Genomic DNA, 24,180 nt, shown 5'->3' with positions numbered 1-24,180 from the left:
GCAACTAAATATCAAAACAAAATAGTGAAAATAAAAAATTTTGAAAGTAAAAACAAAACGCATTAAACAAATTGAACACCTATCAAAAAAAAAAACAAAAACAAAAATAAATAACACAAAAGAAATAACAACAAATATCAGCTGTTTAAAAATAGAATTCTAATGATCGCAATATACATACAAACAAACATATGTATGTAGTTTCCCCAAGTAAACGTACACAAATGTTTACTAAATGTATTTGCTACTAATTTTTGTCTGTTTTAAAAGTAACTTTTTTATTTACATAAAACTTGTAAAAGTTTTTATTTTATATACTAGTTAGATATTATTTTATATCACTTTTAAAACTCAGCCTTCATTTATTATTACTCTTCACTCTTTACATAGTTTGTACAGAATAAATTTTAAAACACTCGTAAATATAAAGCAGAGCTAATTCACAATATTACCACGTGCGCGTTTAAAATTCAGGCATAAACTAATATAATTTAATTACAAAACGGCACAAAAATGCAGTGCGCAGATTCAATTTTTTTTTTTCGTGTATGAGTATGATCCTCTTCAGTGGTGATAACAGCTGTGAGCACAAAGCGCAAGCTAAACTCTGTGCAGTGGACAGCAGGCCTGATTACATTCACGACGGCGGCTATAAAGCGACATCTGTCAAATTATTTTACACATATTCTTATGACGGTCGCTGCTTTCGGCGCGACAAAACAGCACGACAATCGTTCACGAATGCCGTTGTCGCCAGATCAAACCTTATGCGGAAGTTACCCACCGACGTGTGCCGTACGTAAGGACGTTTGTCGTACGAAGCACGTTTGACCGAACTCTCAAGCCCATAGCAATCAATGTGTGCGTCTGTGTACATGTACATAACATATTTGTGTGTGTATTGTTTACAGATAAGCACTGTTGCCATTGACCATTTTGCATGCATGCTTATGGAAACATCAACTTTTTCAAATTTAATTTTTGATGTTGTAAAAGGCTGGAATTAATATTAAATAAATATAAATAGATTACATATTTATAATCTGCACTTTTACATAATTATTTCAAATTATTTTCGCAGTTTTTCAAACTTTAATTAGGTGTTTTTGCATAAAACTGCAAACGGTCAAAAATTAGCGCACAAAAGTTTACTAGGCAACTCTGTCTAGTGAGAGAGCGATCAGCTGACACGTTCTTACGAAAAAAATCAAAATTGTTTTGATTTCTACGTTCCGGGCTACGTACGTACGGGCGTTGCACGTTGGTGAGTTTTCGTTTACATTGCACACTCATAAGATAGGTCGTGTCAGCTGACACGTTTTTGGTACGTACGTTCGTGAGTAACTGCCGCATTATTCTATTAGAGCTGATTACGTTCAACACGACGTCTATAGGCCATAACCATAATTAAGCGAAGCTTGACGACAAACGTAGCCAAGCATTGGCCTTTTGATTACTTCTACAAATATAAATTATAGCAAATAGTAGCGAAAAATTTAGAAGATACAAATAATTATTTTTAAAAAAGCCTAAAAGAATGATTTTAGCTTTTCCTCGTGCTTCTATGTGCTTCTATTGAAAAAATAAAAAAGATGCCACTCTTTGTCGCTACACAAAAATAAAATAAGGTTAAATATGTAGCTAAGCGTGGGGCAGTTAAGGACGAGCAGTTTAATGTGAGTTATAAGGGAGTAATTTGATGTGTTTGTAGGCGTATGAGTCGTGGCACAGTGGATGACGTACCCAACTCAGACGTTTGGGGTTGCGGGATCAAAGTCCACTGCTGCAACCAAGCATTTTTTTAAATTTATTATTTTTATTTTTTTTATTTTATAAATTATTATTTTAATGGACTGTATTTTATTTTCATTTAGCTTATGGTGTACCTGGAGGGTGCAAAGCACTGGTAAACCTTTATGTATTTAGTTTATGGTGTATTTAAAACACGGGACGATGCAAAGCATCGATACACCTTTATTTTTTTAATTTGGGGCGAGCATAGGGAACTCTGAGGTTTCGCTCTAATGAGCCACCTCATCTTCTCTTTGAAGACCCCTTTTAAAATGTGATGTGGAGGCGAGCACTGGGCTCTGAGGTATTGGCACCTCACCCCATCTTCTACTCGAAGGACCTCAATTTTAAATTAAAAATTAAAACTATGTCTTTAGAATATGTCATAAGCCGGATGAGAATTTCAGCGCTTATGAAACAAACGAAAGAAAAAACTCTTTTATTTCATGAATAAAAACTAAAATAGAAGTACATAACAGACAACATAAGTTAAAATCGTTCTTTTCAACGTCCTTTTAGCGTAATGTGTATGTTTTCTTAATTTTTCTCTACTATTTGCTATAATTTCTATGTGTGGCTGCCGCGCTCAAAGTAATCAAGTAGCCAATGCTTGCAGCCGCCGTGTTGAATGTAGTCTTAGCTAGAGCGATTGAATTTTGTAAGTGAGAGTTACCAATGCTTTAAAAATTATAGCAACAAAAATATCGAATCAGTGTTGAGTTCGTATTCTGTCAAGTGATAGAATGAAAAATAATAATGTAATGAGTATTACAGGCACTAAGGGATACTGTCATCTCTAAGCCGATGCTAAGCAGTGACTTGTATGCACATCAATAATTCAATCATTATGTCTACACATATCTAAATAGTTAGTTTAGAGCGGTAAACGACTCACACACACAACAATATAAAATTGATACACCTTAAAGTCGTTTAAACAATATATTTATTATTTTTGTCTTTATTAAATTAAAAATACAAAAGCAAAACAATTGTTTCGACACATACGTTACGATCAATCGTAGCAACTGATGAAGACACTACGTATGTGTCGAAACAATTGTTTTTCTTTTGTATTTTTAATTTAATAAAGACAAAAACAATAAATATATTGTTTAAACGATTTTAAGGTGTATCAATTTTATATTGTCTGTCTACACATATGTACGTACACGCAGCGGAGAAGCAACGCAATATGCAATTATAATTGTGGAAGTGTCGCTCACAAATACACGTTCATATGAGAGCTATACACGTACATCTGTAGTTATAATTATATAGCAGTAACTAAGTAAATTCGGGAAGAGCCTAGAAGTATGCAAACGAGAAATCACAAAGTATAAAAGGCCGCCACAGTAGAGGCGCGACAATCAGTTCGATTTAAGCAAGCTATTGGTTGTGAAGTATCAGTGTTATGGTGAAGTACTTTAGTAAAGGTCATTTTGCATTATTGAATAGTGGAGTTATTTATTCAACAGTTTAGTGATTCGAACGTTAGCAGAAGATTGCAAATAAGGGGAATTGTAGTAAATTCGTTACAATAATATTATTTCATAAAAAAATTTATTAATTTATGAGAATTTTATTTCACTTTTCCACTTCCCAGAATCCTCCCATCTGATCTTAATTTTTGTAGGGCTGTGACGAAAATGTTAAAAAAAATTCCTAAAGATTTCATATAATTACCATGCCTCACTATAAAACGTGCGGCTTTTCTTTTTATAAAATGTTGTACATTTAAATATTGTTATTTTGAATATTCATATGCCTACCTAAATATTATTCTTACAGAGATTTGTACAGGTACAGCAGCGAAAACGTAAGTAGCAGTGGCAATTTTTATCCTATTTCGTGAACTTAATTCTTCTTTATTTTAGTTTTGATAATTAGGCAAAAATTTCCATGAATTTTTTATATGTGAAACAATGCAAACCAAACTTGAAGATATTTTTGAAGGAAATCGAAATCTCGGAACATTTTGGAAACTTTAGAAAATTTTACTCACTTACTTAATTGGCGCTTAACCGTTTAAACGGTTATGGCGGTCCAACAAGGCGCGCCAGTCGCTTCTTCTCTCTGCCAACTGGCGCCAAATGGTCACACCAAGGAAGTTCATATCGTTTTCCACTTGGTCCTTCCAGCGGAGTGGAAGCCGCCCTCTTCCTCTGCTCCCATAGGCGGGTTCCGATAGAAACACTTAGAAGATTTTATTTAAAGATAAATTTAAAAATATAGCTATCTGCGCTCTTATTGACATCTCAAAGGCTTTCGATAACATCATGCTATAGAAAAAGTTATGAATGGAAAGAATATAAGCCCAGTGATCAATCGCTGGGTGCTATCCATGCTAAAGAGAACAAAAATCAGTCTTGCACTGCGGAGATAACCGAGGCAGTTGTGGCCACATTAGGGGATTCCCTAAAGGGGCTGTACTCTCCTCTCCCTTGTCGTCCATAGTCATAGATGACCTCCTTCAGTAACTGAAATCCAATGCACTGAACACACAATGGTATGCAGATGGCTTAGTAATCTGCATCACAGGAATGTACGAGGAACCAATATCCAATCGCTTTTGCCCTACTCATCATAGAAAGGTGGTGTGATATCAATGGACTGCCTATCAATTCTAACGAAAATGTACCAGTGCCGTTTACCAAGAGAAAAAAAAAACTATCCTTGCCAGAACCATAGGTAGGTGACACCAAAATCAGAGTTTTAATGGAAACAAAATATCTAGGGACGAAGCAACAACAGCTCTTTTCGACACTTAGCTGGTTAAAGTGGGTATGTTTTGTATCCTCCCTCAGTAGTTCGTCGTAAGCATAGTTCCCAGGTACACCACTGCACGATGTTTCTTTATTCAACCTGAAACACGGTAAAATGGCTGTCCAGCAATATGCGTAAGAAAATTTAGAAGTCTTTTGAGCATAAATGTAACAATACCGACATTGATAATCAGTTTGGAGCTATTCATAAACAGCTGTGAAATGATAGTCTGAGATGTCGTCCCATTTGTGACTCTATGGGGTTCTAAGGGAGAGCTTGTTCGAGTATCAGTTCGAAAATAATTGTAATAAAATATAAAAAGCACCGCTACACACTAACACTATGTAACATATTCACAATGTATTGATAAGATATTAACGCGTTTTATAAATGATTTGCAGACGGATTTACTTATACAAATATTTGTGTCTGAATAACCTAATGCACTACAATTGCTCTGAAAAGATAAGCCTTTTCATTTTGCATTACTTTCAATTTTACTTAGAATTCTTTTCGTATGGAACCTATTTGCCAGTTCCATGGGTCAAAAGAAGAGCTTACGGATTCTCGAAATTATTCCAGAAAAATCTTTTGCAAGTATCGGCATCTCGTGAAGCTCTCGAATTCTGAAATACTTGTAAGTCGCGACAACTTCTCGACGTTCAATTTAATCGTTGCGATGGAAACGACTTCAAGACAAGAGTTCGACAAAACTACAATATAAACAAGAGAGTGCATATACATAATATTGCCAATGCAGAGACTAAATTGAACGACGAGAAACTCGCGATCTTTACGAGTATTTCCGGATATGAAAATCTGGCGTGAAGCTGAGTTTTCGATTTCTCGAGTCTCGAAATGTTCACTTGCTCAAAAGCATTAAAGTTGATGTTTTAAATCGTTCCATTATAACGAGGAGTGGCCGTAAACCAAGGTCATAGCGATTAGTTCAGAATCGGCCTTGATGCTGAATAATCCGATTTAGAATATAACTTAATAAAAGACGCCTATTTGAGTAATTATCAAAGCTGAAGCATTGTATGTCAATGGGTACTTTAAAACCGGATACTTTTAAAGAAGTGGTAACTTTTTCGAATATGCGTACTTGCTAGAACCAGCAACTTTTGTGGATCCGCTTCCTTTTTGGATGTCCTTACTTTTGAGAATCCGGATCTTTTTCAAAACAGTGTACTTTTTCCGCTCTGGGTATTATTTAAGAACCGGCTGGTTTTTTTTATAACTGAGTACATTTTTAAAACTGACGACTTTCATAAAATTACTGACAGCTATTAAGTTTGGTTAGGTTAAAGTGGCTACCGAAGAGGCACACTTAAAGAATAAAAATAAAGATTTGCCACGATTTACCTTCCAGGAGATTTTGGCAGAGCTTCTCTTCCAATTTGCCTTGGGTTCCTTTTGAATTACCCTACGAACTGGCAGGACGTATTTTATGCCAACTCCAAACGAAGGTCAAACGACGATAATTACTGACTTTTACCTGCGTCAGTTAGCCACACAAATCGATCAGCAAAAACCACCATCACGAAAATACACCATTACCCCTCTTCTTCGAATCATTTGGAGACATAGACTACCAGGAACTTGGTATCATATCCCACGACCTGACGTTGATTATCTTAAAAGAAGCTCACAGGAATCGTAGGATGGAACACATTAAAGCTTTACAATATGATCCACCATTCCCTTCTTTTCTTAATCCTTACACTTCCAACGTGGTGTGATGGTAGCGTGCTCTGCCTACCACACCGTACGCCCTGGGTTCGCACTACGGGCAAAGCAACATCAAAATTTTAGGAATAAGGGGGTCGCCCCTCGGCAGTGTTTGGAAAGCGCTCCGGGTGTATTTCTGCCATGAAAAGCTCTCAGTGAAAACTCATCTGTCTTGCAGATGCCGTTCGGAGTCGGCATAAAACATGTAGGTCCCGTCCGGCCAATTTGTAGGGAAAATCAAGAGGAGTACGACGCAAATTGGAAGAGAAGCTTGGCCTTAGATTTCTTCGGAGGTTATCGCGCCTTACATTTTTTTTTTTACACTTCCAACAACAAGAACGATAAGGCGGTCTTAGCCTCTCTGCATTGCTGCTAATAGAGCAGTGATCAGCTAAGGAGTACTAACTTAAAGAGGGGAAATTTGATTATGGGTGTGAACATAAAGCAATCTCTTCAGATCTCATTTTTTTCAGGTTTGCTTAGATAGGCGACACGGCCAATATTGTAGCCACCTTTCGTTGGCTTGGTGTTAGACTACTCTAAGCACTAGCCTGCAAGTGGCTAAGAGTATACCTAAGCGCTATATGTCAGGAGTACAATGCAATTTATTTACTTATTTATCTCGTAGTAAACTAGAAAATGTGTAAATTTTCACACAGTTTACAATAAAAAAATAGACGCACTAGCATTTAAGCGTAAATCTAAAAATAAACTAAAAGTTTGGTTATACAAATCATTTAAAAACGATATAAATATGTATTTTGTGGAGAAAAAGTCTACGGTTTCTCTACATATCCCTATGTTTCGAAAACCGTATGAACTATACACGGTTCAAACGGGTTATCTCTTGAATTGATCGGAAAAAGTTAAATGTTAGTTTACAATTCAATAAGTAAAAGCCGAGAGGATTTTTGGCCGTTTAGCTGTCGCCAATTCCATGACAGCTGATTCTTCTGCCTAGATGACACTATCATGACAGCTTCTTTGCTTCTTATGTAGTATGCAAGTTATGATCAACTGCAAAATGTCTGTCCAATATGACAAATAGCAGCGATCATACAATAAGCCGAGAGGCATTCAAGAGGCAGATATGCCTGTCGTAAGAGGCGACTAAAATTCCAGATTCAAAGGGCTGTGTAGCGCAACCCTTTCAGGTTGCCAGCGCTATATACAGCTTCTCCAAACCCAATTGTCAACCTCACCTATCCGCGGCGAATCCTGTTTCACTAACAGACAAAGCTCTGGCGAACCCAAGCTCCTCATGGAACTTGGGGGTGGGGAGGGGGATGGCCTGAAGGCTTAATGTGGCCATATAAATCGTTCCCGAGATGGTCGGGCTAACACCTTAATGGTGCTGTGTTATCGGAGCGTACCGGATCTGTATCCGGCAAAGGACCATCACATCGATAACACTCCCCAAAGCCTTCGGGGAGAAACCTTATCGCTACAACAACAACAACAAGGCATCCAAGAGCAGACAAGTAATTAACTCCTTGCGTTTCCTATCTCCATAGCAGAAGCTAAGAAGGTATCTAGAATACCAGCTCGTAGCTAAGCTGATACTGAAATATTCGAAAGAAGGTTGGTGTATACTAGAAAAATTTGCCAAATTTGGTGTGGAGACAAACCGGTTTCAACTTTCCAGTCATTCTGAAACTCAGTAAAACAAATTAATCATTCTAAAGAAACCCTACAACCTGTGTCGGTTCGTTCCTGTCACTCTAAAATATTTATCCACAGGTAAGAATTAAGCCACCAATGAAACCAGTTAATCAAGTACAGTCGTGTCACCCGATATCTCTCCCTGTGCCAGTAGCAAACTTGAGAAAGGAAAGTTGTATAAACCTTGAACAATAGTCTTAATAATTTATAAGCAGCTATGGAACTAAGAATCAGAAAAAGGTGGATGTGGTAAAAAAAACGGTTCACTTAACAATTGATTACTAGACGCAAAATATTTATAAATGGAGATGTACAGTGAAGCTCTGGGCATTGAAGAAATCGCAACGCTTATTGGATTGCGATGACCTAACGAGCAAAGTACACAAAAATGCACGAAGATTCGATGGTGTCTTCTTTACTTTGGCACATGCATATGTAATTCCTATACAGGGTGCTTGTCTTAAACGTAAATGGGTCAGGCTTGAAGAAATGGAAACAAAAACTTTCACGTGTTTACGTTGTTATTGGTTTTGTATTTTGTTGATAAAATAATTGCATCTACCCTACTAAGTTATTGTTCTAGATTTGTATATGTAGCGCTTGATAACAACAGTTAAATGTACTACGTAGCCCGATGGCTGAGGCACATTGAGTATGCCAGAGTCATTTGGATGTCTGATAATATGTTATACTAGTATGTATCTATGTTAGTATGTATGTGTGCATGCAAATGCAAATATAGGCAATTAATATTGTTTATATTGATATAAATTTTTTGTATCAAGCAATGCTAGCCCGACACTCTTCAGCTGTTCCTCCCAACCATCATCACACCATTATTATTCTTATCATTTCACAGATTTGTCGTTGCAGTTCAATGTACAACAATACTGACAATACTGACTTCGTTTAGCTAATACAATAATATTTAATAGCTCGTGCGATGAACGCTACTTAAACTTTAACGCCGATAAACGGAATAAAATACTTTGGTCAAAAACTATGGCACTTATTCACCAAATTTTTTCATTCTTTATTTATTTATTTTTTTTTCAAGAGATGAGCATAGCTACATATTAGCCGTACTTTTTTTACGTGTGTATACATCTACATTCGCTTATCTTCACTTAGATAACAGGATAGGGCAGGATACCCATCTAGCGGCAATTATTGAAGACTCGCGGCAGTTGCCTAACTCGCTAAAAAACGGGTTGTGCTTAATAGCGGAGACTCGACCCTGTTGGTCATAGTGTATAACATAAAGCTGAATCGGTTGCGATGAATCGTGGACACACACACATTTTCTTTATAGAAGTGGAGAATAGGGTAGAGATGAAATGGAGAGACACATTTCAGTTGCAACTGAATGGTGGTAGCGTGCTCCACCTACCACACCGAAGATCCTGAGTTCACGTCCCGAGCAAAGCAACATCAAAATTTTAGCAACAAATTTTTTCAATTAGAAGAAAGTTTTTCTAAACGGAATCGCCCCTCGGTAGTGATTTGGCAAGCAATCCGGGTGTATTTCTGCCATGAAAAGCTTTTCAGTGGAAACTCATCTGCCTTGCAGATGCCGTTCGGAGTCGGTATAGAAAATGTTGGTCCCGTTCCATTAATTTGTAGGAAATATTAAAAGTAGCACGACGCAAATTGTGAGAGAAGATCGGCCTAAAATCTCTTCGGAGGCTAACGCGCCTTACATTTATTTTTTTTATTTTTAGTTTTCTGCGCAGCAATTTCGTAAGTGTAGATAAAGTTGTGCACTTAGCAGTCCATATAAAGTTTAAGCGCATATGTATATAAATGTAAAAAAACACCACTTTTGACACAAATTGTGCTTGGTATATACCTTGAACTATCGAGCGCCTTATTGTGTCTCTATATGAAAGTGAATGAAGAATGATCTCTTCATTACAAAACTCGTACACCAATGGCGACTCAGTTGAAACGGATCTGTATATGGTGCTTATAAACATATTACTTTGCAATGGCATCTTGATGACAGCACTAAATAAGTGAACAGAACAACGCGGTATATTTTGAATGCTGTTGTTTACCACTTAAATTTCTTTGGCCTTAGTACAGTTTGAGCCCAATTCTGCCAAACTTATGGAGGAGATAGCGTTTGCAGTATACACTGGTTATCGATTGATACATAGATCCTGCAAGCCTGTCCGATCACCGCAGTCGTTAGCTTTGACAGTCAACCGGCATAAAGGGAAATTCTTCCATACCACATCAACTATACCATTTCTATATGGATTTCTGAAAGGGCGTATTGTAATTTAGAACTGTTATTTCGAGTTTCAAAACGTTATTTGGATTTTTGAAAAACGACCAAATTTCCTCTTTTAGAGATATAATTGACTCTTTCTGAACTCCAATCTGTATTTTTTTCAAATCAATTTTAAATAGTGAAAGACAGTCAAATGGATCTTGGAAAATTAAAATTGGATTTTGACAACGTGATTTGAATTGTTTTTCCCGTTTTCTGAAAATCATTTGAGATTTTCTTAAATCACATTGTTAATTCTAAAATCCAAATGACGATTAATATAAAAAAATTTTAATTACTTTAAAACAAAATGTTAAATGGAATAAAATTTATAAAGATTTGTAGTGTTTTCTCGTCTAGATATAAAAATTTTTCAAAATTATAATTAACAACTCGAAATTCGAACTTACTATTTTTAATCTATTTAGCCCTTTCTAAAACACACTTAGTTTCTAAAGATCATAATAAAAGGGTGTAGAAGTATGATAGTATGTCATATTGAGACACATGTTTGCAACGTATCAAAGAAAATTACGTTTACTAAAAGCGCCCAATGAAAAAGCGGCGCAACTTTTGAAGCACACAGTAGCGAAGAGAAAAACAGAAGTGTAACTTTTATCAAATTTGACCAATTAATTTTCTTTCTTTTTTTGTTATTTAAGAAAACAGCGCTTATAAATTTCCAACTGAAACTATGCAAACTAATCTGAAAAACATTATCAAAAAAAAAATTCGAAAATTCGAGAAAATTTCACGAAAATTTCGTAATTTTTTTAAGTTTTCTGAATTGTTTGGTATGCAGTTTGGTAGCTCAATCAATTTATGTCCAACAAAGCACAACTTATAGGTCTATCAAGATTCGTATTGATATTAAAAAATTGCTTTCCGAAGGGTGTTGGAGATTTTATAATATTAGTATATAAAAAACACGTGTCAGAACATTTTTGGCCGCGATGGACTCCTAAACTACTGAACAGTTTTTGAATTTGTTTTGCACCCCGTGTGTAGATTGATTTAACTTGCAATATGGGATACGTTATATCTCAGTTTATAGTCGCAATATTATTTTATTGCAAATTTTTTTATTTGTTTATATGTAATAATAAAATGTTACGTATACGCAGTGGCACCCATATTTCCAGGTGGTGCGGATATACTTCCGTGTAATTGCTTGGTGTTTAATTAAACAACCTGCTTATCAATAAAAAATATTATAGCGAATGATATCAAGTATAGCACATGACCAGGCCCGCCGAGAGGGTGGGGGTTTCTGAGGGGGCCCGCGATTTAGAGGTACTATGACATTTTTTTAAATGTGTAGAGGTTAATTTTTATACCCCTGGGTGACTAGGGTCTCGAGATATAGGATAAAACGTGGGCCAGTGAACGCCTAGACAGTGTTTATACAATATGGATATCAAATGAAAGCTGTTGATAAGTGCTTTAGTACAGAGTAATATATTATTACACACCACCCTCTGGGACAGGTAGAAGACTGAGAAGAAATTGAAAGAAGAGAAAAGAGAGAAGATTGAGAAAGGGATAGAATGAGATGAAGATGGAGATAGATGAAGCGAAAAAGACGGAGGGAGGAGTGTATAAAGGATTAGGAAAAAGTGAAGAGGGGGGAGGGCAGAGTCAGACGGAAAAAGCTTATTAAAATGTATGCAGAGAGGCCAAATTTAGGGCAGGACAACGTCTGCTGGGTCTTCTAGTATAATATAATATTTTTTGAAATTAGGAACATAAACTATCCTGAACCTTTTATGTGATGCATTCATGTACTATAGCTTTTGAGCACAGTGTATCTATGCCTGCTAGAACGCATTACATTCATTATATTTCAAACGCGTAGTATGCAAAAAATTTTATGGAAATAGTGTTTATTTATTGATGCATTATTTCTGGAACAATGACAAGTTAAAAATAGTAGTGACAAGTCACAAAATAAACAATCAATTTAAAAGAAGGCGATTTGCTAATAAAAATTCAATCAGAATGAAATTGCATATGTGTATATATGACGAGTATACAATAGGGAGTGCAAACGCGAAAACTATAATCACCTAATTAAAAATACTGCATATAGTTTGCATTTGTTAGTAGAAATTAAGCTGATGATTTCTTGAACTTGTTCGATAATCATTTTCTCGAGTATCATTTTCTCGAATTTCGAAAGGCTCATGAGTTTCTCGACATTCAATTTAGTCGAGATGCATTGCAAGTATTATATATAGCTTACGATTCATTCTGAAACGCAATCGAAAGAGCGTATATTACTTCCAATGAAGCGACTAAATTGATTGTCGAGAAGATCGTGAGCCTTACGACTATTTTGAGATTCGCAAATCTCGCAAGCAGACGATTTCTCTCGAGAAGCTACTTTAAAAACAAATTCCAGAAAGAGTAAGCTCAAAAAATGATACAGATGTATATGTTTTGAGTGAATCATCGTTGGAAAGGCAATGTAATGAACAAAAAAAAAAAAAACACAGTGCATAATAACTACTGTCAAATTGTATGAGCTTTACATATTTCGAGATTTCTCCAGTTTCGAAATTCTTGCATGTGTTCGACAAGGAATCTAAAAACTCTTGTAGAAAGGTTTAGGAATGTTACAACTAACAATATTTCAAATAGCTGTTAGCTGCGAGAGTACGAAATTAAATATTACCAGCTTTAACAATAACAACAACTTTTTCAAGTAGTCGCAAGCAAATTTCGCTCAATTTAGATCGGGTTAGTAGAATAGTGTGGCGAATATTAGCAGTTTCGATACGTCGCAATGTCGCTAGTAATAAAAGCTGAACAACAATAATACATATACACGCACATACATAGACGACAGGAGAGAAAATTCACACACTTGTACACAACAGCTAAGAGCACAGGGAATATTTTACACGCATGTACACAGCAATAAGGAGCGCATATGACCTTACAAAAACTTCATATGTACATGTATGTAGCCAATATGATACAGAAACAAGAAGTATTTGAGACGGCTGTTTGCGAAAAGTCTAAACCCTGGGAGAAAGTACTGACACAGTCACAACAACTCGTTTACCCCATTCAGTCTTTGTTAGTTACCCTGAAGCTATTGCAGAGCAATTACTATCGATATCACCCATATTTTGCTATTTATAATATACTGTAATAAATATTGCTTAAAAATGGCCAGCCCTAACGCGCGTAACATACAAATGAGACTAGCTCGCTTTCATTCCTCATACGTTTCCTATCAAAATTCCAAAAAAATTAAGGACTGTAGAAAAACAATATCACGAAAGCGAATAATTTCATAGTACTTCATAGTTCTAACGTTAAGTGAGCTCCGCGCATGGACTAAATGAAGCTGTCTGTCACTTCAGAGTCGCTGTGTGTGAGTTCAAGCTGCAGTTAAGATAAGCTTAATTTAGTAAATTATGTGGTACTGGAATTATAGGTCTATATATTTTACTTACTGATTTATAGAAAGTTTAATTTGACTTGAAAAAAGTTTGATTTGACTTAAAAAAGTTTAATTTGATTTAAAAAAAAATCATTGGATTTGAAGAGAAATTCATTTGAGTTAAACAAATATTATTTTATCAAAAAAAGTTTCATTTTACTTGAAAACAATTTCACTTGGCCTGAAAATTCTATATGTACTTTAAGGTGTGCGAAAGGAATTTTTTATACCTTTCCTGAAAATGAAATTCTATATGTCACGAATCTTAAAATTGTAAGTCCTTAACGGAAAATAGATAGATCCACAAATAAGTATGCCGAAATGATCAGGATGAATAGCTGAGTTGATTTAGCCATATCCGTCTGTCCGTCTGTCTGTTTTTATGCAAACTAGTCCCTCATTTTTTGAGATATCTTGATAAACTTGGTGAGAGGGTATATTTAGGTGTCCGACTATACATTTTGGAACCGGCCAGATCGGACCCCTATAGCATATATACTCCATACAACAAATTTTTCAGAAAAGAAACTTCAAACTACACTATATGCTTTCGTATATTGCACATATTGGTGTCTGAAAAAATGGATGAGATTGGTCATATATATAGCATATATCCCTCACAACCGATTGTCAGATAAGAAGCTTTTCATAATTACTGCCCCATTTTAACAGCTAGAATTTTCAAATATCACCAAATCCTTACGTATATAGCATATATTGTTGTCTGAAAAAATTATAGAGATCGGTGGTATATATACTATATACCAACTAGAAGCATGAAAGGTCCCGTCCTTACTTGTTTTTGTTTCTTTTTGGCATAGTAAAAATATTGTTCAAGAAAGATAGCCTGTAAAAGTGTCGGCTTTTAATTTTAGTGTTAAAATGTGCCTCATCGCAACTTAAGTTTTTCGATACAAATCTAAAAGGGAATCTCATCCAGTTTGAGGTTGAACTTTAACCTCGTATAATTACTAAAGGTATCAAGTGAGCAAAACAACAGCTCGAACCTGTTTTGTAGACCGTTCAATTTCGTATAAGAATATGTATAGCTAATGACTCGTGTACTTAGAGTTAGAACTCTGGTACACTTTCTACAAAAACTATAAAATTTCTACCTTTTTAGGTGTCCTGAACAATAGTTTCACTAAACCAAAAGAAAAACACAATTTTTGGCACATCCTTATGTACTTACACTACATTTACCTCCGGGGAGACTTCCTTCCAATTTGAGACGGTAGGATGGTATATTGTATTGTATGCCACGGCAGCTGCATGTGTACTTCTACACTCGGAGTGCTTGACAAACAAACGCCGTGGGACAACCCCGATTATATATACTACATATATGTATATATTATATACTATAAAAGTTGAAAGAGGTTTTTTCAAAAAATTTTTATATCCTTCTTCCTGGGCCTTCTACCAAAGACCTTTGGTGTGGTAGGCGGGCACGCCACAGCGAACTCACAGCGGCCGCTTGACTGAAGATGACTATTTTACCGTTATATACTTATAGATACCATGAGATTGCTGATTCATCTCTTCTACTAAATGTTCCTTTTGTAAGGAAGCCTCTATAAAATTATGTGCACTTATTTGAAATACCGCCTATGATGCTGCATATGTACTTCGCTCATATGGGAAGATACCTAATAGCAGAAATTTTGAATTTTTGTTTGTACAAGTTGGACTTCTCTCGGAAAGTTAGATCTTAGCCAGAAAATTCTAGTTTTGACTCAGTAGTTTTTCTGACTACTTTGATGACGCACTGTAGGGCTACAAGTAATTGAGCCTAGAAGTATGTACATAAATATAGTTTAAAAAAACTAAAAAACACGCTTTTAAATATTTAGGTTTAGTATCTACAATCTACTTAGATATTTGATGTTGATAGCACCGTAGCACAGAGTTTCGTGTCTCAGCTATTAAGTACAACTGGTTTTGTAGCGAGACTTCAATAATTGCCGCTGGATGGGTCTAACTCTCCTTTGCGCTTAGACCAGAGAGTTACAAACAATCATACATACAAGTCAAGCTAACAACTTGTTAGCTTAAAAGTAAAGTCTTTAAACACACACTAACAAAATTCCTATCAGTAACCTTTTTGTTCTGCAGGTTAGCTACTAGGCATGAGTATCTGTATATAAAGTTTATTGGTTCGTGGAGGCTGATATCACCAGCTGTACGGTGAAATCCCGTCACCGTAGTATAGAGTTAGGCAAGATGCACACGAGGCGTAGCTTCATAGAAGCGTACAAAATATTACATTGTCGGTACAATGCCAAAGAATCGAATGTGCCATTTTTGTTTAAACGAAATATTATATGTCAAATTTTGCAAAGCCAAAACAACAAATGGCCATTCGAAAAAAATTTTTTAAATCATTTTTCAATTAACATTACTTAGTGGTTTACAAAAGTAAACCTTCCAATAGTAGTTGAGAAATATAAAATTAAATCTCTGCTAATTAAATCTCTTTTTAACACGCTTTTATTAGCTTGGCCTGTATGTAGCGGAATCTTTGAGCTTAATTTTCACCGGTTTCTAGAAGTCTGATTAATTTGAAACTTTGCATACATATCAGGGGCCGATGACAACGCATTAGTGTGATGGTGTGGTGACATAAGGTCAACGGCCATAAGGGCAATTGACCTTGTTACCACTTTGAATGGCCATAAGTTTGATTGAAACTTTTCACACGTATCAAGGCTCGATGGCAATGCATCAATGTGATGGTGTGGTGACATAAGGTCAACGGCCATAAGGTCAATTGGCCTTGTTACCACTTTGAATGGCCATAAGTTTGATTGAAACTTTTCACACGTATCAAGGCTCGATGGCAATGCATCAATGTGATGGTGTGGTGACATAAGGTCAACGGCCATACGGTCAATTGGTCTTATTATCACTTTGAATGGCCATAAGTTTGATTGAAACTTTGCACACGTATCTAGGCTCGATGACAATGCAATAATGTGATGGTGATGTGACATAACATTAACGGACATAAGGTCAATTGAACTTATGACCACCCCAAATGGCCATAGATTTGAAACCTTGCACATAATGCGAAAAACGCATTCCTCTATTAATGATAGAAGTGGATGCATGGCACATCGACGAAAGAGCATACTGGAGCCCTTTTTAACACGCTTTTAATAGCTTGGCCTGTATCTATCTATGTATCTATGTATCCATGTATGTATGTAACGGAATCTGGAGTGGAGCCGAGAGCCCCGGTAATGCAGAGCTCCGAACTCCGTTGCACCTTTTGAAGCATTTTAAGATACGTACTTTTAGCTAGTGCAGGCCACCAGACCAAGGCACCATAAAAAAGAATCGGGCGCACAATGGCTGTTTAAATCCAGTAGGTCACCTTAGGGTAGAATCCCCAGGAGGTGCCAATTGCCCTATTGCAGGTAAACAGCTCTGCTGCTGCCTTCTTGGATCGCTCCATAATAACTTCCTATCCAGAATGACTCCCAAATACTTGACTTAAACGCTAAGAACGTACCCACAATTCTTGGCGGTGTAAGATTTGGTTCTTTGTACCTCCTCGTAAAGAGGACAAGCTCGGTTTTATCCGGGTTGACTTCCAAACCTGTGGCGGGTTGTACTCCTGGAGTAGCTCCAGGATGTAAGCTGTGTCCGTTGGCGTCACTGGAACCCAGGCTCTAGCACTTGGTCGTGAGGGGATATCATGCGCCTCCACTACCTTGAGGCGCGTGCACGGATATACCACCCCTATCAGCGTGACGGCGCACAGTGTTTCGTGTAGAACAAGCTAGCTGGACAAAAACAAAGTTCTTAGAATACTATATTTTTTTTTTGTCAGAATACTATAGAAAGAAATAAGAGTTAAAGATAGATTTAATGCCCTGTTAACTCACGCTTACAATGCGGCGAAATATTTTTAAATTTTTGTCTTATAGTTAAATTTGCTCAGTTCAGCCTTTACCTTCTCGGGTATTGAATTCCAAAATAGATGAATACAATTTCGCTTTTTATGCCGAAGACAATCCGTTTTCAAAACTTCTTCTAAATTTTGTTATTTTATTAAAACCGTAGGCGGAAAATTCTACCATTATTACATTAGTATATTCGTAGGGAGTAAACTCTTTCTTTTAACCACATATTTATAACCTCAATCGTATCTCAGCTGGAATAACAATGGTTGCCACGTGAGAATCGTCAATAAACGGAAGAAGGTAAAACTTAGACGCAGATAAGTAAAGACAAACGCAGGATTCCACAAGTACTATGACAGTTGTTTTGGCTCTTTCACCTTCAGTCATTGTCCCTGTTTCATATTGTTTATACAACAATATTTCTTACCGCTGTGCACACTCTTTTATAGTTACAGATATATTTAGAGCAACAGATACAATCGTAAGAGCAGTTCTTGTTGAGGTCACGGACAACCAGTGTTGCCATGTAAGGATATTTTGGAAAAAGTTTAGATCACAGAAAGCTTTTGTGACTAAAAAGCTAACCAGGTTTCGATTGAGTTTTCCTTGAAAAGAAAAAAACCCTTAATTTTAATTATTTTTTTGTATAACTGATTCTTGGTACCGAAGTCATTAAAACAATATTTGTCAGAGTGCGCAAAATTTTAAGGAAAAGTCCAAATTTAGCTTCTAAAAGTTTTTGGAAGCCTAATATATGTATGTGCAAAGTCTTTATAGTTTATCTTTTTTAGTTACAGAGATGAGAATTCTGAAAATCTCTATAGACATTTTTCGAATGGTCTATAAAAATGTGAGCGTGGAAGTCAGTCACAAATTACTATATGTTTGGTCGGCAGGCATTGGTGTAATTCAAGAACGTAACACCTAAATTAAGAATTAAAGAAGGAGCGTCACAGGGTGGTGTCTTATCACCGCTTTTGCTTAAATTCTAAATATCAAAGCTCTCCTCGCCAACAGAAAGAGTTACCATTGCATCCTACACCGATGGCTGCAGGTTCTGGCCCACCCATTGATGAGCTATTTAATAAAGTAAACGACTACCTCCCTATCTATCCAGTCTCTTAGTCTCGGGAAACCTTTTGCCGACTAAATCATCGACGAGCTTATTTACAACGTACTCAAGGCAAATCTCGACCATATTGGACATCCATGTCGATGATTTTTCGCTACCGACTGTTTTACATACAAGAATACTGGGTATGACGTTTGATCAACATATACATCCGAAATGGTACCCAAAACCCAGAACCGTAAAAAAATCCTCAAATCTCTTGCCGACAGCTCTTACTACATACCAGCAAAGCAGTTGGCCGATCGCTTGCATTCGACGCATCCCCAACATAGTCGCCAAGCCTAAGGGTTACTCACTGGAAGAAACTTCAAGCCGGGAAAAACATCGCTCTTAGAACTGTTATGGGTTATATTCATATGTCCCCAGAATACTGTTTACACAATGAGACGTGAGTACTCCCCATAAGGGGGGAAGAGAAATGAAATTCTGAACAAGCAGTTTCTGCAAACATTATGAGGGAAACGGCAGCTGAGAATTTAGCCATATGAAAAAAAAAAACACAAAAAGTTATTCAGAGATATTCAGAAAATGCGACCGACCGCTATGCCAGGAAGTCCCGGCGAATTGCGTTCTTAAAGTCAAATAACCTTAACACGCAGTAGAGGAAGGAACTTCCTCAGGGAGACACGCGTCACTTGAGCCCAACTTCGACCTGGATACTGTAATAAGTTAAACTCTTACCTATCCAGAATCAACCCCGACATACAAAATATATGTCCTATTTGTAACGTGTCCCCACATGAACCCAAGCATCTTTTCAATTGCAATGTGGAACTGACGCTTCTCCCACCCCTTTTTCTTTGGTCTACCCTTGTTTTAGCTCCAAGTTTCCTTGTACACCAGTTAGAGGATATTGATGACTATTTGTGATTAACAGCAACAAGATCAGCATATCGATGGAGGAATGGAAAACGATCCTATATCGGCTGCCAGTTCGAAGACGCCTAACCTCTTAGTTAAGCTTGAACTGCAGGAATATCGCTCAAAAAGGCTTAGGCCGAGGCGGACTCCAGTAAGAACGAAAAAATGAAACTGGCGACCCATGTCAAGGTAGTTTTCTGATTCCTAACCCAAAATTGAAAAAAAAAAAATGCCTAAAAGCTTTATGGTATCGTATACAAGAATATTGTGTGAATGATTGAAGCTCCCTGTCATAGATGAATGGATTTGCAACTCTTTGTTTCGAGAGAGCGCTGTCAAAATGCACATTTTTTATAACATTTATCAATGATGCCACTCCAAACAAAAATGAATAGATCTAAAAATGGGGATTTTTGACATACATTTCGGCGATTATAGTTTCAATCATTTAATAAAATGATAGTCGTAAAATATTTATTTCCTTAAAGTTATTTTACAATAATACGACTAGTTAGAGTTAAATATAAACAAATCTAAGTAAAACTAACATTTCGATTAAATTAATTAGTCAAATATTGTAACGCATTTAACTTGCAGTGAAAACCATATATTCTTTTGAAATTTCAGTAAATCGGACCTACGATATAATAGTTAACATTATTTAATGGATAGGGCTTATCCTACATGTCTGGCGTTCTAGGTTCTGTGATCAAAATGGACTGGTTGCATCGGGAGTTCATATTTACCAAACCTGTTTTTAGTGATATCTTTTGAATGGGAAATAATATTTACCCTCCGCCTTCGAACTAATAATACTTACACTAAAGCAAGTATTTTTATCCTTTTTCCCATAATTTTTGAACGGTATTATACAGTTGTAGGTCAAACTAAAGTTTACCAAAATTTTTGGCACGTTTTTCGTTTTGGCTGGCACATTTTTTGTTCTGGCACCCGCTTCAGCTGGCGCGAGGGATTTATCTGTGATTGTTGCCAGTAACAACTAGAAGATAAATCCCTCGTGAGAGCGAAAATATGAGAGCGTAAACAAAAGATTCGTATCAATCTAATCTATGCTCCCTGTACAGAGCTGTATAGACTGACATTGACCAGATTTTCACTACGTCCAAAATATTAAAAGAAATAAAATTTTTGAGAAGAAATGACGTAAGTACATCAGTTGCTCATCGACTTTAACGCCGCTGCTATGTCTGGGAACAATTTCCCCATATAATGTATGCAGCTGTGAAAAATTTCATTGAACAACAGAAACATCTAAAGCCGTAGTTACCCACGAACGTACGTAGAAAAAACGTGTCAGCTGACACGACCTAACTTATGAGTGTGCAATGTAAACGAAAACTCACCGACGTTCAACGCACGTACGTACGTAGCTCGGAACGTAGAAACCAAAACAATTTTAATTTTTTCCGTAAGAACGTATCAGCTGATCGCTCTCTCACTAGACAGAGTTGCCGAGTAAACGTTTGTGCACTAATTTTTGACCGTTTGCAGTTATTATACAAAAAGGCCTAAAGATTGTTTTTGCTGAAATATCCTAAAATTATTATATAAAATTGTAGGTTACAAATAAATGAACTAGAAATTCTTATTCAGTATTTGTTTCTGCCATTTGCACAATGAAAAATTGTAATTCCAAAAGTTGATGTTTGCATTAGCATGCATGCAAACTGGTCAATGGCAACAGTGCTTTGCTGTAAACAATACACACACAAATATGTTAAGTACATGTACACAGACGCACACATTGATTCCTACGGGCTTGAGGGTTCGGTCAAACGTGTTTCGTACGACAAAGTCAGTACGTACGGCACACGTCGGTGGGTAACTGCCGCTTAAGTTTAGGAGCTTAGAATACTTACTAACGGTAAAATCGTATAAGTAGGCATACACACGTCTGATAGTAACCTACAAGGATGCATTGATCTGAAGCTTCGAAAAATAAAAGCAAATAATTCCCGCGGCATTCGGGCTACGGATTTTATCAGAGAAGATTTACTAGATTTAGCGCGGTAATCACATCGCCGGAAATGAAAGAACACTGTCGGTTAGATAACAGTGACTTTATTTATGAGCTCTTGAAATGGAATTTGAGCACAAAGTGTTCCTGTGAAGTTTCTTTCCGGTAAGTTGAACAGGAATCAATCTATTCGAACAAATTCTATTCACGTTCGATTTGCCTGAAATTTAGTACATATGTAGCCCTTTGCCAATTAAGTAAAACGACACTTTTTTATCAGAAATGAGCTTGTGACCGAGTGGGCCTGGACCTTGACTGGGACTGGACTGGGACTGGGATTAAGACTAGGACTAAGTTAGGCCAGAGCAACGTCTGCGCGTCTGCTAGTTTCATATATATAAATATTCTTCAACTAGCAAAAATTAATTTTTTTAGCTATTTTTTAACAGGAGCTATGCTTAAGTTCAAAAAAATTGTCTGTCAACACTGCCCACAACGCTAGCATAGAAATGCGCATAGCTATTTGCCGCATTCTAACTGCAACGCTCCGAACTGGAACGCGCACACACAACAGCTACATTTGTATGTATGTCATATTGTAATGTGAGTTTGCTGTTGCACGTGGTTTCGTGTATTGATTTTGTAAAAGAACCGGCAACTTAGTTTTTATGCAATTAGCCTCAAGGCACGTGTTGCTAGAGGATATCGATGTTTATGTTTATGTGGATAGTATAAGTCTTTAGGCACATACTATTACATAATATCATATTAAATTTTTAAACCTTTTGACACGAATCTCAAAATTGTAGGTCCTTAAAGGGGAAGAGATAGACCCTTTTATAAGTATATCGAAAAGATCAGGATCTGTCTGACTGCCGGGTGTGAGCAGGTATATTTGGGTGTCCGATTAATCATTTGTCGGAAACGACCAGATTAGACCAGTATATCGCCCCATTTTATGAGTTGGAAGCATAAAAATTCACAAGAAGGGTACACACATATAATATATTGTTGTGGTGAGAAACGTAAGCCATCATTACTGATGTGGTGATTGCAACCACGTATTTTTATACTTATTAATTGACTATATTTTAAAGGACACGCTCTTCAGGGTTAAAAGATACCTATGGGCATCCAAACCATTCACGACACATTAAATGCACCTTTGCAACAACAGAACGCGAAAGTTATATTCACTTTGCTATAACCGGCAAACATTGCAAACAACAACTAAGTCCAATTTATGCCAGAGCTGATTCTCTGCACTCATTGAAGATCTCTATTTTACATTTTTCCGTTTCAGCTGCTAATAGTATTCGATAAAAAAACCTGGAAAGCTGGACAATTTTCATTTATTAAGAGTTATGGTAACTTAGCTGGCGAAGTTTTTCGAGAATCATTTGCCGTTATCTGCGTCTGTACTCGCTATAAGTATTGCGGACAAGTCCTCAAAATTTCTTTGGAACTTTTCTCTCCAAAGGTCATAGGGTGTGCTAAGTGGTTTGTTCAGAGTTAATTATGTTTGCAAACGAGCCTGGGGTAACAATCATATGACACAGAGAAGGGGAGCTGAAATCCTAACGATGTCAAAAATGTCTAGCTTCTTTTTTTAAACCAAGGAAACCTGTTTTATAAGCATGGACATTTACTTCATAAAAAAATCGTATAAGGAATTTTTCTGAAAGTGTTATTGTTTTTTTGTTTGTTTAAGTGAACAGAGGAAGCTAAACTAACGACGCGTCTGCAAAGCTGACAGTTTATTTATTTAGTTTGATTTCGGCGCTTGTACTGTAGGCACGTATTACCCGCATTCTTTTGTACTCATCCTTAAGCACCAGTTACCCACCGACGTGTGGGCCGTACGTACACACATTTGAGCGAAATTGATGCCCGAAGTGGCTACGAAAAAAATGTTGCCATTGACCTGTTTGAATGCATGCTTATGGAAACATCAACTTTTTCTATTTTCATTTTTGATGTTGTAAAGGGCTGGAATTAATATTAAATAAGTATAAATAAATAACATATTTCTAATCTGCACTTTTACATAATTATTTCGAATTATTTTCACAATTTTTCAAAATTTAATTAGATGTTTTTACATAAAACTGCAAACGGTCAAAAATTATCGCACAAAAGTTTACTAGGCAACTCTGTCTGGTGAGAGAGCGATCAGCTGACACGTTCTTAAGGAAAAAATCAAAATTGTTTTGATTTCTACGTTCCGGGCTACGTGCATACAGTGTTTGGTCGTGCAATACGGATGTGTGTACATACTTATGAATTCAGGTTTAATGGGAAGTAGAGTTTTTTTCGTTTTAAATAGTGCCAATATGCCACAATGATTAATTTGTGGAAAAATTATAAATTTAATTTGCAAGCAAAGCTTAAATCGACATTTCATTTTACTCCACAGGAGCTTAAATACCCTTATCCCTCAGGAAAAAATGATAAGGTTCTTCGAATGTAAGTTTTCTTTTTTGGAAAGTTCAAAAAATAATGAAATGGAAGACAATTTTTATCGAGCAAAATTGAAAGCTTTCGTAGTTAGCTTTACTTTAGGTGAAATGTCCAAGTTGTGCTCGATGTTTGGAATAACTTACATGTGTGAATCAGTGTTTTCTT

The 24,180-nt window shown here is 36.4% G+C and overlaps 1 protein-coding gene across 5 annotated transcripts in view; it reads right to left on the bottom strand.

The window, feature by feature from the left end:
- Mct1 (Monocarboxylate transporter 1) overlaps window positions 1-24,180 on the bottom strand; it is an 854,653-nt gene that overhangs the window by 102,497 nt on the left and 727,976 nt on the right. The window contains exon 1 of one of the 5 annotated variants that reach the window (XM_067784503.1): window positions 453-530. The exons of 1 other annotated variant lie outside the window; for it this stretch is intronic. The gene's annotated coding sequence lies outside the window, so the exon portion shown is untranslated. 3 more of the 5 variants (XM_067784499.1, XM_067784502.1, XM_067784500.1) reach the window with 3 other exon arrangements.

Source organism: Eurosta solidaginis, chromosome 4, assembly GCF_040869045.1.
Source record: "Eurosta solidaginis isolate ZX-2024a chromosome 4, ASM4086904v1, whole genome shotgun sequence".
NCBI classification, from domain to species: Eukaryota; Metazoa; Arthropoda; class Insecta; order Diptera; family Tephritidae; genus Eurosta; species Eurosta solidaginis.
This window is presented reverse-complemented; position numbering and strand designations above follow the sequence as displayed.